The 11,862-nt window shown below is 39.6% G+C and overlaps 11 non-coding genes across 11 annotated transcripts; all 11 read left to right on the top strand.

Annotated features, from left to right (window-relative positions):
- Positions 1-304: 304 nt before the first annotated feature.
- Positions 305-377, top strand: TRNAF-GAA (transfer RNA phenylalanine (anticodon GAA)). Its single transcript has one exon. It is a non-coding gene; the product is annotated as a tRNA-Phe (tRNA).
- A 509-nt stretch (positions 378-886) lies between these two features.
- TRNAF-GAA (transfer RNA phenylalanine (anticodon GAA)) lies at positions 887-959 on the top strand. Its single transcript has one exon. It is a non-coding gene; the product is annotated as a tRNA-Phe (tRNA).
- Positions 960-1,468: 509 nt separating this feature from the next.
- On the top strand, positions 1,469-1,541 carry TRNAF-GAA (transfer RNA phenylalanine (anticodon GAA)). Its single transcript has one exon. It is a non-coding gene; the product is annotated as a tRNA-Phe (tRNA).
- Positions 1,542-2,634: 1,093 nt separating this feature from the next.
- TRNAF-GAA (transfer RNA phenylalanine (anticodon GAA)) lies at positions 2,635-2,707 on the top strand. The gene has a single exon. It is a non-coding gene; the product is annotated as a tRNA-Phe (tRNA).
- Positions 2,708-4,384: 1,677 nt separating this feature from the next.
- Positions 4,385-4,457, top strand: TRNAF-GAA (transfer RNA phenylalanine (anticodon GAA)). The gene has a single exon. It is a non-coding gene; the product is annotated as a tRNA-Phe (tRNA).
- A 1,093-nt stretch (positions 4,458-5,550) lies between these two features.
- Positions 5,551-5,623, top strand: TRNAF-GAA (transfer RNA phenylalanine (anticodon GAA)). The gene has a single exon. It is a non-coding gene; the product is annotated as a tRNA-Phe (tRNA).
- Positions 5,624-6,133: 510 nt separating this feature from the next.
- On the top strand, positions 6,134-6,206 carry TRNAF-GAA (transfer RNA phenylalanine (anticodon GAA)). The gene has a single exon. It is a non-coding gene; the product is annotated as a tRNA-Phe (tRNA).
- Positions 6,207-7,298: 1,092 nt separating this feature from the next.
- TRNAF-GAA (transfer RNA phenylalanine (anticodon GAA)) lies at positions 7,299-7,371 on the top strand. The gene has a single exon. It is a non-coding gene; the product is annotated as a tRNA-Phe (tRNA).
- Positions 7,372-9,048: 1,677 nt separating this feature from the next.
- On the top strand, positions 9,049-9,121 carry TRNAF-GAA (transfer RNA phenylalanine (anticodon GAA)). The gene has a single exon. It is a non-coding gene; the product is annotated as a tRNA-Phe (tRNA).
- Positions 9,122-9,631: 510 nt separating this feature from the next.
- On the top strand, positions 9,632-9,704 carry TRNAF-GAA (transfer RNA phenylalanine (anticodon GAA)). The gene has a single exon. It is a non-coding gene; the product is annotated as a tRNA-Phe (tRNA).
- Positions 9,705-10,796: 1,092 nt separating this feature from the next.
- Positions 10,797-10,869, top strand: TRNAL-GAG (transfer RNA leucine (anticodon GAG)). Its single transcript has one exon. It is a non-coding gene; the product is annotated as a tRNA-Leu (tRNA).
- Positions 10,870-11,862: the final 993 nt, after the last annotated feature.

Here is an 11,862-nt window from a genome sequence, read left to right on the forward strand (position 1 = left end):
AAGTAAACTCTTGTCTGCATTACCTTCAACTTCCCCTTGAACACAGATGTCAGTAGTCAGATGACATTGCTTACCTACTCAGGCCACATACGTCTGGGTAATATAGTGCTAGTCCATTCAGAGTTAAAAAAATGCTACCTAACCCGGATCCCAAAAACGCTATTTACCCATTGCACAAGTTAACTGCTGACTGATACAGGACTCCTTAAAACATATCTCTAACATATAAGGGTAAATATCCAGGTCATGCATCTAGTTTGTTGAATGGTTCAAATCAAAGTATGAAGACCTCAGCTAGCAGCAGGCCGAAATAGCTCAGTTGGGAGAGCATTAGACTGAAGATCTAAAGGTCCCTGGTTCAATCCCGGGTTTCGGCACAGTTGAGAGGTTCCTTGCTTCTAACAAAATAGGTCTTGGAATCAGCTGTAGGACTTTTTTCTCTATTCATCAAATTTCTTTCAACTGAAATAAAACACAAGCAATTTAACATAGACTTTGCTTTCTGTCCTCCTTCTAAACTTGCTTCCACATTTCTTGCCTTCAGGTTAGACTATGAATGTTTCCCATTTCATGCTTTTTTGTAATGTAAACTCTTGTCTGCATTACCTTCAACTTCCCCTTGAACACAGATGTCAGTAGTCAGATGACGTTGCTTACCTACTCAGGCCACATACGTCTGGGTAATATAGTACTAGTCCATTCAGAGTTAAAAAAACGCTACCTAACCCGGATCCCAAAAATGCTTTTACTCATTGCACAAGTTAACTGCTGAATGATACAGGACTCCTTAAAACATATCTCTAACATATAAGGGTAAATATCCAGGTCATGCATCTAGTTTGTTGAATGGTTCAAATCAAAGTATGAAGACCTCAGCTAGCGGCAGGCCGAAATAGCTCAGTTGGAAGAGCGTTAGACTGAAGATCTAAAGGTCCCTGGTTCAATCCCGGGTTTCGGCACAGTTGAGAGGTTCCTTGCTTCTAACAAAATAGGTCTTGGAATCAGCTGTAGTACTTTTTTCTCTATTCATCAAATTCTTTCCAACTGATATACAACCAAGCAATTTAACATAGACTTTACTTTGTGTCCTCCTTCTAAACTTGCTTCCACATTTCTTGCCTTCAGGTTAGACTATGAATGTTTCCCATTTCATGCTTTTTTGTAATGTAAACTCTTGTCTGCATTACCTTCAACTTCCCCTTGAACACAGATGTCAGTAGTCAGATGACGTTGCTTACCTACTCAGGCCACATACGTCTGGGTAATATAGTGCTAGTCCATTCAGAGTTAAAAAAACGCTACCTAACCCGGATCCCAAAAACGCTATTTACCCATTGCACAAGTTAACTGCTGAATGATACAGGACTCCTTAAAACACATCTCTAACATATAAGGGTAAATATCCAGGTCATGCATCTAGTTTGTTGAATGGTTCAAATCAAAGTATGAAGACCGCAGATAGCAGCAAGCCGAAATAGCTCAGTTGGGAGAGCGTTAGACTGAAGATCTGAAGGACCCTGGTTCAATCCCGGGTTTCGGCACAGTTGAGAGGTTCCTTGCTTCTGACAAAAGAGGTCTTGGAATCTGCTGCAGTACTTTTTTCTCTATTCATCAAATTTTTTCCAACTGATATACAACACAAGTAATTTAACATAGACTTTGCTTTCTGTCCTCATTCTAAACTTGCTTCCACATTTCTTGCCTTCAGGATAGACTATGAATGTTTCCCATTTCATGCTTTTTTGTAAAGTAACCTCTTGTCTGCCTTACCTTCAACTTCCCCTTGAACACAGATGTCAGTAGTCAGATGACATTGCTTACCTACTCAGACCAAATACGTCTGGGTAATATAGTGCTAGTCCATTCAGAGTTAAAAAAACGCTACCTAACCCGGATCCCAAAAATGCTATTTACCCATTGCACAAGTTAACTGCTGAATGATACAGGACTCCTTAAAACATATCTCTAACATATAAGGGTAAATATCCAGGTCATGCATCTAGTTTGTTGAATGGTTCAAATCAAAGTATGAAGACCACAGCTAGCAGCAGGCCGAAATAGCTCAGTTGGGAGAGCGTTAGACTGAAGATCTAAAGGTCCCTGTTTCAATCCCGGTTTTCGGCACAGTTGAGAGGTTCCTTGCTTTCAACAAAATAGGTCTTGAAATCTGCTGCAGTACTTTTTTCTCTATTCATCAAATTTTTTCCAACTGATATACAACACAAGCAATTTAACATAGACTTTGCTTTCTGTCCTCATTCTAAACTTGCTTCCACATTTCTTGCCTTCAGGTTAGACTATGAATGTTTCCCATTTCATGCTTTTTTGTAAAGTAACCTCTTGTCTGCCTTACCTTCAACTTCCCCTTGAACACAGATGTCAGTAGTCAGATGACATTGCTTACCTACTCAGGCCAAATACGTCTGGGTAATATAGTGCTAGTCCATTCAGAGTTAAAAAAACGCTACCTAACTAGGATCCCAAAAACGCTATTTACCCATTGCACAAGTTAACTGCTGAATGATACAGGACTCCTTAAAACATATCTCTAACATATAAGGGTAAATATCCAGGTCATGCATCTAGTTTGTTGAATGGTTCAAATCAAAGTATGAAGACCACAGCTAGCAGCAGGCCGAAATAGCTCAGTTGGGAGAGCGTTAGACTGAAGATCTAAAGGTCCCTGGTTCAATCCTGGGTTTCGGCACAGTTGAGAGGTTCCTTGCGTCTAACAAAATAGGTCTTGGAATCAGCTGTACTACTTTTTTCTCTATTCATCAAATTCTTTCCAACTGATATACAACACAAGCAATTTAACATAGACTTTGCTTTCTGTCCTCCTTCTAAACTTGCTTCCACATTTCTTGCCTTCAGGTTAGACTATGAATGTTTCCCATTTCATGCTTTTTTGTAAAGTAACCTCTTGTCTGCCTTACCTTCAACTTCCCCTTGAACACAGATGTCAGTAGTCAGATGACATTGCTTACCTACTCAGGCCAAATACGTCTGGGTAATATAGTGCTAGTCCATTCAGAGTTAAAAAAACGCTACCTAACCCGGATCCCAAAAATGCTATTTACCCATTGCACAAGTTAACTGCTGAATGATACAGGACTCCTTAAAACATATCTCTAACATATAAGGGTAAATATCCAGGTCATGCATCTAGTTTGTTGAATGGTTCAAATCAAAGTATGAAGACCACAGCTAGCAGCAGGCCGAAATAGCTCAGTTGGGAGAGCGTTAGACTGAAGATCTTAAAGGTCCCTGTTTCAATCCGGGTTTTCGGCACAGTTGAGAGGTTCCTTGCTTTCAACAAAATAGGTCTTGAAATCTGCTGCAGTACTTTTTTCTCTATTCATCAAATTTTTTCCAACTGATATACAACACAAGCAATTTAACATAGACTTTGCTTTCTGTCCTCCTTCTAAACTTGCTTCCACATTTCTTGCCTTCAGGTTAGACTATGAATGTTTCCCATTTCATGCTTTTTTGTAAAGTAAACTCTTGTCTGCATTACCTTCAACTTCCCCTTGAACACAGATGTCAGTAGTCAGATGACATTGCTTACCTACTCAGGCCACATACGTCTGGGTAATATAGTGCTAGTCCATTCAGAGTTAAAAAAACGTTACCTAACCCGGATCCCAAAAACGCTATTTACCCATTGCACAAGTTAACTGCTGAATGATACAGGACTCCTTAAAACATATCTCTAACATATAAGGGTAAATATCCAGGTCATGCATCTAGTTTGTTGAATGGTTCAAATCAAAGTATGAAGACCACTGCTAGCAGCAGGCCGAAATAGCTCAGTTGGGAGAGCGTTAGACTGAAGATCTAAAGGTCCCTGGTTCAATCCCGGTTTTCGGCACAGTTGAGAGGTTCCTTGCTTCTGACAAAATAGGTCTTGGAATCTGCTGCAGTACTTTTTTCTCTATTCATCAAATTTTTTCCAACTGATATACAACACAAGTAATTTAACATAGACTTTGCTTTCTGTCCTCATTCTAAACTTGCTTCCACATTTCTTGCCTTCAGGTTAGACTATGAATGTTTCCCATTTCATGCTTTTTTGTAAAGTAACCTCTTGTCTGCCTTACCTTCAACTTCCCCTTGAACACAGATGTCAGTAGTCAGATGACATTGCTTACCTACTCAGGCCAAATACGTCTGGGTAATATAGTGCTAGTCCATTCAGAGTTAAAAAAACGCTACCTAACCCGGATCCCAAAAACGCTATTTACCCATTGCACAAGTTAACTGCTGAATGATACAGGACTCCTTAAAACATATCTCTAACATATAAGGGTAAATATCCAGGTCATGCATCTAGTTTGTTGAATGGTTCAAATCAAAGTATGAAGACCACAGCTAGCAGCAGGCCAAAATAGCTCAGTTGGGAGAGCGTTAGACTGAAGATCTAAAGGTCCCTGGTTCAATCCCGGGTTTCGGCACAGTTGAGAGGTTCCTTGCGTCTAACAAAATAGGTCTTGGAATCAGCTGTAGTACTTTTTTCTCTATTCATCAAATTCTTTCCAACTGATATACAACACAAGCAATTTAACATAGACTTTGCTTTCTGTCCTCCTTCTAAACTTGCTTCCACATTTCTTGCCTTCAGGTTAGACTATGAATGTTTCCCATTTCATGCTTTTTTGTAATGTAAACTCTTGTCTGCATTACCTTCAACTTCCCCTTGAACACAGATGTCAGTAGTCAGATGACGTTGCTTACCTACTCAGGCCACATACGTCTGGGTAATATAGTGCTAGTCCATTCAGAGTTAAAAAAACGCTACCTAACCCGGATCCCAAAAATGCTATTTACCCATTGCACAAGTTAACTGCTGAATGATACAGGACTCCTTAAAACATATCTCTAACATATAAGGGTAAATATCCAGGTCATGCATCTAGTTTGTTGAATGGTTCAAATCAAAGTATGAAGACCTCAGCTAGCAGCAGGCCTAAATAGCTCAGTTGGGAGAGCGTTAGACTGAAGATCTAAAGGTCCCTTCTTCAATCCCGGGTTTCTGCACAGTTGAGAAGTTCCATGCTTCTAACAAAATAGGTCTTGGAATCAGCTGTAGTACTTTTTTCTCTATTCATAACATTTTTTTCCAACTGATATACAACACAAGTAATTTAACATAGACTTTACTTTCGGTCCTCCTTTAAACTTGCTTCCACATTTCTTGCCTTCAGGTTACACTATGAATGTTTCCCATTTCATGCTTTTTTGTAAAGTAAACTCTTGTCTGCATTACCTTCAACTTCCCCTTGAACACAGATGTCAGTAGTCAGATGACATTGCTTACCTACTCAGGCCACATACGTCTGGGTAATATAGTGCTAGTCCATTCAGAGTTAAAAAAATGCTACCTAACCCGGATCCCAAAAACGCTATTTACCCATTGCACAAGTTAACTGCTGACTGATACAGGACTCCTTAAAACATATCTCTAACATATAAGGGTAAATATCCAGGTCATGCATCTAGTTTGTTGAATGGTTCAAATCAAAGTATGAAGACCTCAGCTAGCAGCAGGCCGAAATAGCTCAGTTGGGAGAGCATTAGACTGAAGATCTAAAGGTCCCTGGTTCAATCCCGGGTTTCGGCACAGTTGAGAGGTTCCTTGCTTCTAACAAAATAGGTCTTGGAATCAGCTGTAGGACTTTTTTCTCTATTCATCAAATTTCTTTCAACTGAAATAAAACACAAGCAATTTAACATAGACTTTGCTTTCTGTCCTCCTTCTAAACTTGCTTCCACATTTCTTGCCTTCAGGTTAGACTATGAATGTTTCCCATTTCATGCTTTTTTGTAATGTAAACTCTTGTCTGCATTACCTTCAACTTCCCCTTGAACACAGATGTCAGTAGTCAGATGACGTTGCTTACCTACTCAGGCCACATACGTCTGGGTAATATAGTACTAGTCCATTCAGAGTTAAAAAAACGCTACCTAACCCGGATCCCAAAAATGCTATTTACTCATTGCACAAGTTAACTGCTGAATGATACAGGACTCCTTAAAACATATCTCTAACATATAAGGGTAAATATCCAGGTCATGCATCTAGTTTGTTGAATGGTTCAAATCAAAGTATGAAGACCTCAGCTAGCGGCAGGCCGAAATAGCTCAGTTGGAAGAGCGTTAGACTGAAGATCTAAAGGTCCCTGGTTCAATCCCGGGTTTCGGCACAGTTGAGAGGTTCCTTGCTTCTAACAAAATAGGTCTTGGAATCAGCTGTAGTACTTTTTTCTCTATTCATCAAATTCTTTCCAACTGATATACAACCAAGCAATTTAACATAGACTTTACTTTGTGTCCTCCTTCTAAACTTGCTTCCACATTTCTTGCCTTCAGGTTAGACTATGAATGTTTCCCATTTCATGCTTTTTTGTAATGTAAACTCTTGTCTGCATTACCTTCAACTTCCCCTTGAACACAGATGTCAGTAGTCAGATGACGTTGCTTACCTACTCAGGCCACATACGTCTGGGTAATATAGTGCTAGTCCATTCAGAGTTAAAAAAACGTTACCTAACCCGGATCCCAAAAACGCTATTTACCCATTGCACAAGTTAACTGCTGAATGATACAGGACTCCTTAAAACATATCTCTAACATATAAGGGTAAATATCCAGGTCATGCATCTAGTTTGTTGAATGGTTCAAATCAAAGTATGAAGACCACTGCTAGCAGCAGGCCGAAATAGCTCAGTTGGGAGAGCGTTAGACTGAAGATCTAAAGGTCCCTGGTTCAATCCCGGTTTTCGGCACAGTTGAGAGGTTCCTTGCTTCTGACAAAATAGGTCTTGGAATCTGCTGCAGTACTTTTTTCTCTATTCATCAAATTTTTTCCAACTGATATACAACACAAGTAATTTAACATAGACTTTGCTTTCTGTCCTCATTCTAAACTTGCTTCCACATTTCTTGCCTTCAGGTTAGACTATGAATGTTTCCCATTTCATGCTTTTTTGTAAAGTAACCTCTTGTCTGCCTTACCTTCAACTTCCCCTTGAACACAGATGTCAGTAGTCAGATGACATTGCTTACCTACTCAGGCCAAATACGTCTGGGTAATATAGTGCTAGTCCATTCAGAGTTAAAAAAACGCTACCTAACCCGGATCCCAAAAACGCTATTTACCCATTGCACAAGTTAACTGCTGAATGATACAGGACTCCTTAAAACATATCTCTAACATATAAGGGTAAATATCCAGGTCATGCATCTAGTTTGTTGAATGGTTCAAATCAAAGTATGAAGACCACAGCTAGCAGCAGGCCAAAATAGCTCAGTTGGGAGAGCGTTAGACTGAAGATCTAAAGGTCCCTGGTTCAATCCCGGGTTTCGGCACAGTTGAGAGGTTCCTTGCGTCTAACAAAATAGGTCTTGGAATCAGCTGTAGTACTTTTTTCTCTATTCATCAAATTCTTTCCAACTGATATACAACACAAGCAATTTAACATAGACTTTGCTTTCTGTCCTCCTTCTAAACTTGCTTCCACATTTCTTGCCTTCAGGTTAGACTATGAATGTTTCCCATTTCATGCTTTTTTGTAATGTAAACTCTTGTCTGCATTACCTTCAACTTCCCCTTGAACACAGATGTCAGTAGTCAGATGACGTTGCTTACCTACTCAGGCCACATACGTCTGGGTAATATAGTGCTAGTCCATTCAGAGTTAAAAAAACGCTACCTAACCCGGATCCCAAAAATGCTATTTACCCATTGCACAAGTTAACTGCTGAATGATACAGGACTCCTTAAAACATATCTCTAACATATAAGGGTAAATATCCAGGTCATGCATCAAAGTTTGTTGAATGGTTCAAATCAAAGTATGAAGACCACAGCTAGCAGCAGGCCGAAATATCTCAGTTGGGAGAGCGTTAGACTGAAGATCTAAAGGTCCCTGTTTCAATCCCGGTTTTCGGCACAGTTGAGAGGTTCCTTGCTTTCAACAAAATAGGTCTTGAAATCTGCTGCAGTACTTTTTTCTCTATTCATCAAATTTTTTCGAACTGATATACAACACAAGCAATTTAACATAGACTTTGCTTTCAGTCCTCCTTCTAAACTTGCTTCCACATTTCTTGCCTTCAGGTTAGACTATGAATGTTTCCCATTTCATGCTTTTTTGTAAAGTAAACTCTTGTCTGCCTTACCTTCAACTTCCCCTTGAACACAGATGTCAGTAGTCAGATGACATTGCTTACCTACTCAGGCCAAATACGTCTGGGTAATATAGTGCTAGTCCATTCAGAGTTAAAAAAACGCTACCTAACCCGGATCCCAAAAACGCTATTTACCCATTTCACAAGTTAACTGCTGAATGATACAGGACTCCTTAAAACATATCTCTAACATATAAGGGTAAATATCCAGGTCATGCATCTAGTTTGTTGAATGGTTCAAATCAAAGTATGAAGACCTCAGCTAGCAGCAGGCCGAACTAGCTCAGTTGGGAGAGCGTTAGACTGAAGATCTAAAGGTCCCTGCTGCAATCCCGGGTTTCTGCACAGTTGAGAAGTTCCATGCTTCTAACAAAATAGGTCTTGGAATCAGCTGTAGTACTTTTTTCTCTATTCATAATATTTTTTTCCAACTGATATACAACACAAGCAATTTAACATAGACTTTACTTTCTGTCCTCCTTTAAACTTGCTTCCACATTTCTTGCCTTCAGGTTAGACTATGAATGTTTCCCATTTCATGCTTTTTTGTAAAGTAAACTCTTGTCTGCATTACCTTCAACTTCCCCTTGAACACAGATGTCAGTAGTCAGATGACATTGCTTACCTACTCAGGCCACATACGTCTGGGTAATATAGTGCTAGTCCATTCAGAGTTAAAAAAACGCTACCTAACCCGGATCCCAAAAACGCTATTTACCCATTGCACAAGTTAACTGCTGACTGATACAGGACTCCTTAAAACATATCTCTAACATATAAGGGTAAATATCCAGGTCATGCATCTAGTTTGTTGAATGGTTCAATTCAAAGTATGAAGACCTCAGCTAGCAGCAGGCCGAAATAGCTCAGTTGGGAGAGCGTTAGACTGAAGATCTAAAGGTCCCTGGTTCAATCCCGGGTTTCGGCACAGTTGAGAGGTTCCTTGCTTCTAACAAAATAGATCTTGGAATCAGCTGTAGTACTTTTTTCTCTATTCATCAAAATTCTTTCAACTGAAATAAAACACAAGCAATTTAACATAGACTTTGCTTTCTGTCCTCCTTCTAAACTTGCTTCCACATTTCTTGCCTTCAGGTTAGACTATGAATATTTCCCATTTCATGCTTTTTTGTAATGTAAACTCTTGTCTGCATTACCTTCAACTTCCCCTTGAACACAGATGTCAGTAGTCAGATGACTTTGCTTACCTACTCAGGCCACATACGTCTGGGTAATATAGTACTAGTCCATTCAGAGTTAAAAAAACGCTACCTAACCCGGATCCCAAAAATGCTGTTTACTCATTGCACAAGTTAACTGCTGAATGATACAGGACTCCTTAAAACATATCTCTAACATATAAAGGTAAATATCCAGGTCATGCATCTAGTTTGTTGAATGGTTCAAATCAAAGTATGAAGACCACAGCTAGCAGCAGGCCGAAATAGCTCAGTTGGGAGAGCGTTAGACTGAAGATCAAAAGGTCCCTGGTTCAATCCCGGGTTTCGGCACAGATGAGAGGTTCCTTGCTTCTAACAAAAAAGGTCTTGGAATCAGCTGTAGTACTTTTTTATCTATTCATCAAATTTTTTCCAACTGATATACAACACAAGCAATTTAACATAGACTTTGCTTTCTGTCCTCCTTCTAAACTTGCTTCCACATTTCTTGCCTTCAGGTTAGACTATGAATGTTTCCCATTTCATGCTTTTTTGTAATGTAAACTCTTGTCTGCATTACCTTCAACTTCCCCTTGAACACAGATGTCAGTAGTCAGATGACGTTGCTTACCTACTCAGGCCACATACGTCTGGGTAATATAGTGCTAGTCCATTCAGAGTTAAAAAAACGTTACCTAACCCGGATCCCAAAAACGCTATTTACCCATTGCACAAGTTAACTGCTGAATGATACAGGACTCCTTAAAACATATCTCTAACATATAAGGGTAAATATCCAGGTCATGCATCTAGTTTGTTGAATGGTTCAAATCAAAGTATGAAGACCTCAGCTAGCGGCAGGCCGAAATAGCTCAGTTGGGAGAGCGTTAGACTGAAGAGCTAAAGGTCTCTGGTTCAATCCCGGGTTTCGGCACAGTTGAGAGGTTCCTTGCTTCTAACAAAATAGGTCTTGGAATCAGCTGTAGTACTTTTTTCTCTATTCATCAAATTCTTTCCAACTGATATACAACACAAGCAATTTAACATAGACTTTGCTTTGTGTCCTCCTTCTAAACTTGCTTCCACATTTCTTGCCTTCAGGTTAGACTATGAATGTTTCCCATTTCATGCTTTTTTGTAATGTAAACTCTTGTCTGCCTTACCTTCAACTTCCCCTTGAACACAGATGTCAGTAGTCAGATGACGTTGCTTACCTACTCAGGCCACATACGTCTGGGTAATATAGTGCTAGTCCATTCAGAGTTAAAAAAACGCTACCTAACCCGGATCCCAAAACTCTATTTACCCATTGCACAAGTTAACTGCTGAATGATACAGGACTCCTTAAAACATATCTCTAACATATAAGGGTAAACATCCAGGTCATGCATCTAGTTTGTTGAATGGTTCAAATCAAAGTATGAAGACCACAGCTAGCAGCAGGCCGGAATAGCTCAGTTGGGAGAGCGTTAGACTGAGGATCTAAAGGTCCCTGGTTCAATCCCGGGTTTTGGCACAGTTGAGAGGTTCCTTGCTTCTAACAAAATAGGTCTTGGAATCAGCTGTAGTACTTTTTTCACCATTCATCAAATTTTTTCTAACTGATATACAACACAAGCAATTTAACATAGACTTTGCTTTGTGTCCTCCTTCTAACCTTGCTTCCACATTTCTTGCCTTCAGGTTAGACTATGAATGTTTCCCATTTCATGCTTTTTTGTAATGTAAACTCTTGTCTGCATTACCTTCAACTTCCCCTTGAACACAGATGTCAGTAGTCAGATGACATTGCTTACCTTCTCAGGCCACATACGTCTGGGTAATATAGTGCTAGTCCATTCAGAGTTAAAAAAACGTTACCTAACCCGGAACCCAAAAACGCTATTTACCCATTGCACAAGTTAACTGCTGAATGATACAGGACTCCTTAAAACATATCTCTAACATATAAGTGTAAATATCCAGGTCATGCATCTAGTTTGTTGAATGGTTCAAATCAAAGTATGAAGACCACAGCTAGCAGCATGCCGAAATAGCTCAGTTGGGAGAGCGTTATACTGAAGATCTAAATGTCCCTGGTTCAATCCCGGGTTTCGGCACAGTTGAGAGGTTCCTTGCTTCTAACAAAATAGGTCTTGGAATCAGCTGTAGTACTTTTTTCACGATTCATCAAATTTTTTCTAACTGATATACAACACAAGCAATTTAACATAGACTTTGCTTTGTGTCCTCCTTCTAACCTTGCTTCCACATTTCTTGCCTTCAGGTTAGACTATGAATGTTTCCCATTTCATGCTTTTTTGTAATGTAAACTCTTGTCTGCATTACCTTCAACTTCCCCTTGAACACAGATGTCAGTAGTCAGATGACATTGCTTACCTTCTCAGGCCACATACGTCTGGGTAATATAGTGCTAGTCCATTCAGAGTTAAAAAAACGTTACCTAACCCGGATCCCAAAAACGCTATTTACCCATTGCACAAGTTAACTGCTGAATGATACAGGACTC

This window comes from Lissotriton helveticus, chromosome 8, assembly GCF_964261635.1.
Source record: "Lissotriton helveticus chromosome 8, aLisHel1.1, whole genome shotgun sequence".
NCBI lineage: Eukaryota > Metazoa > Chordata > Amphibia > Caudata > Salamandridae > Lissotriton > Lissotriton helveticus.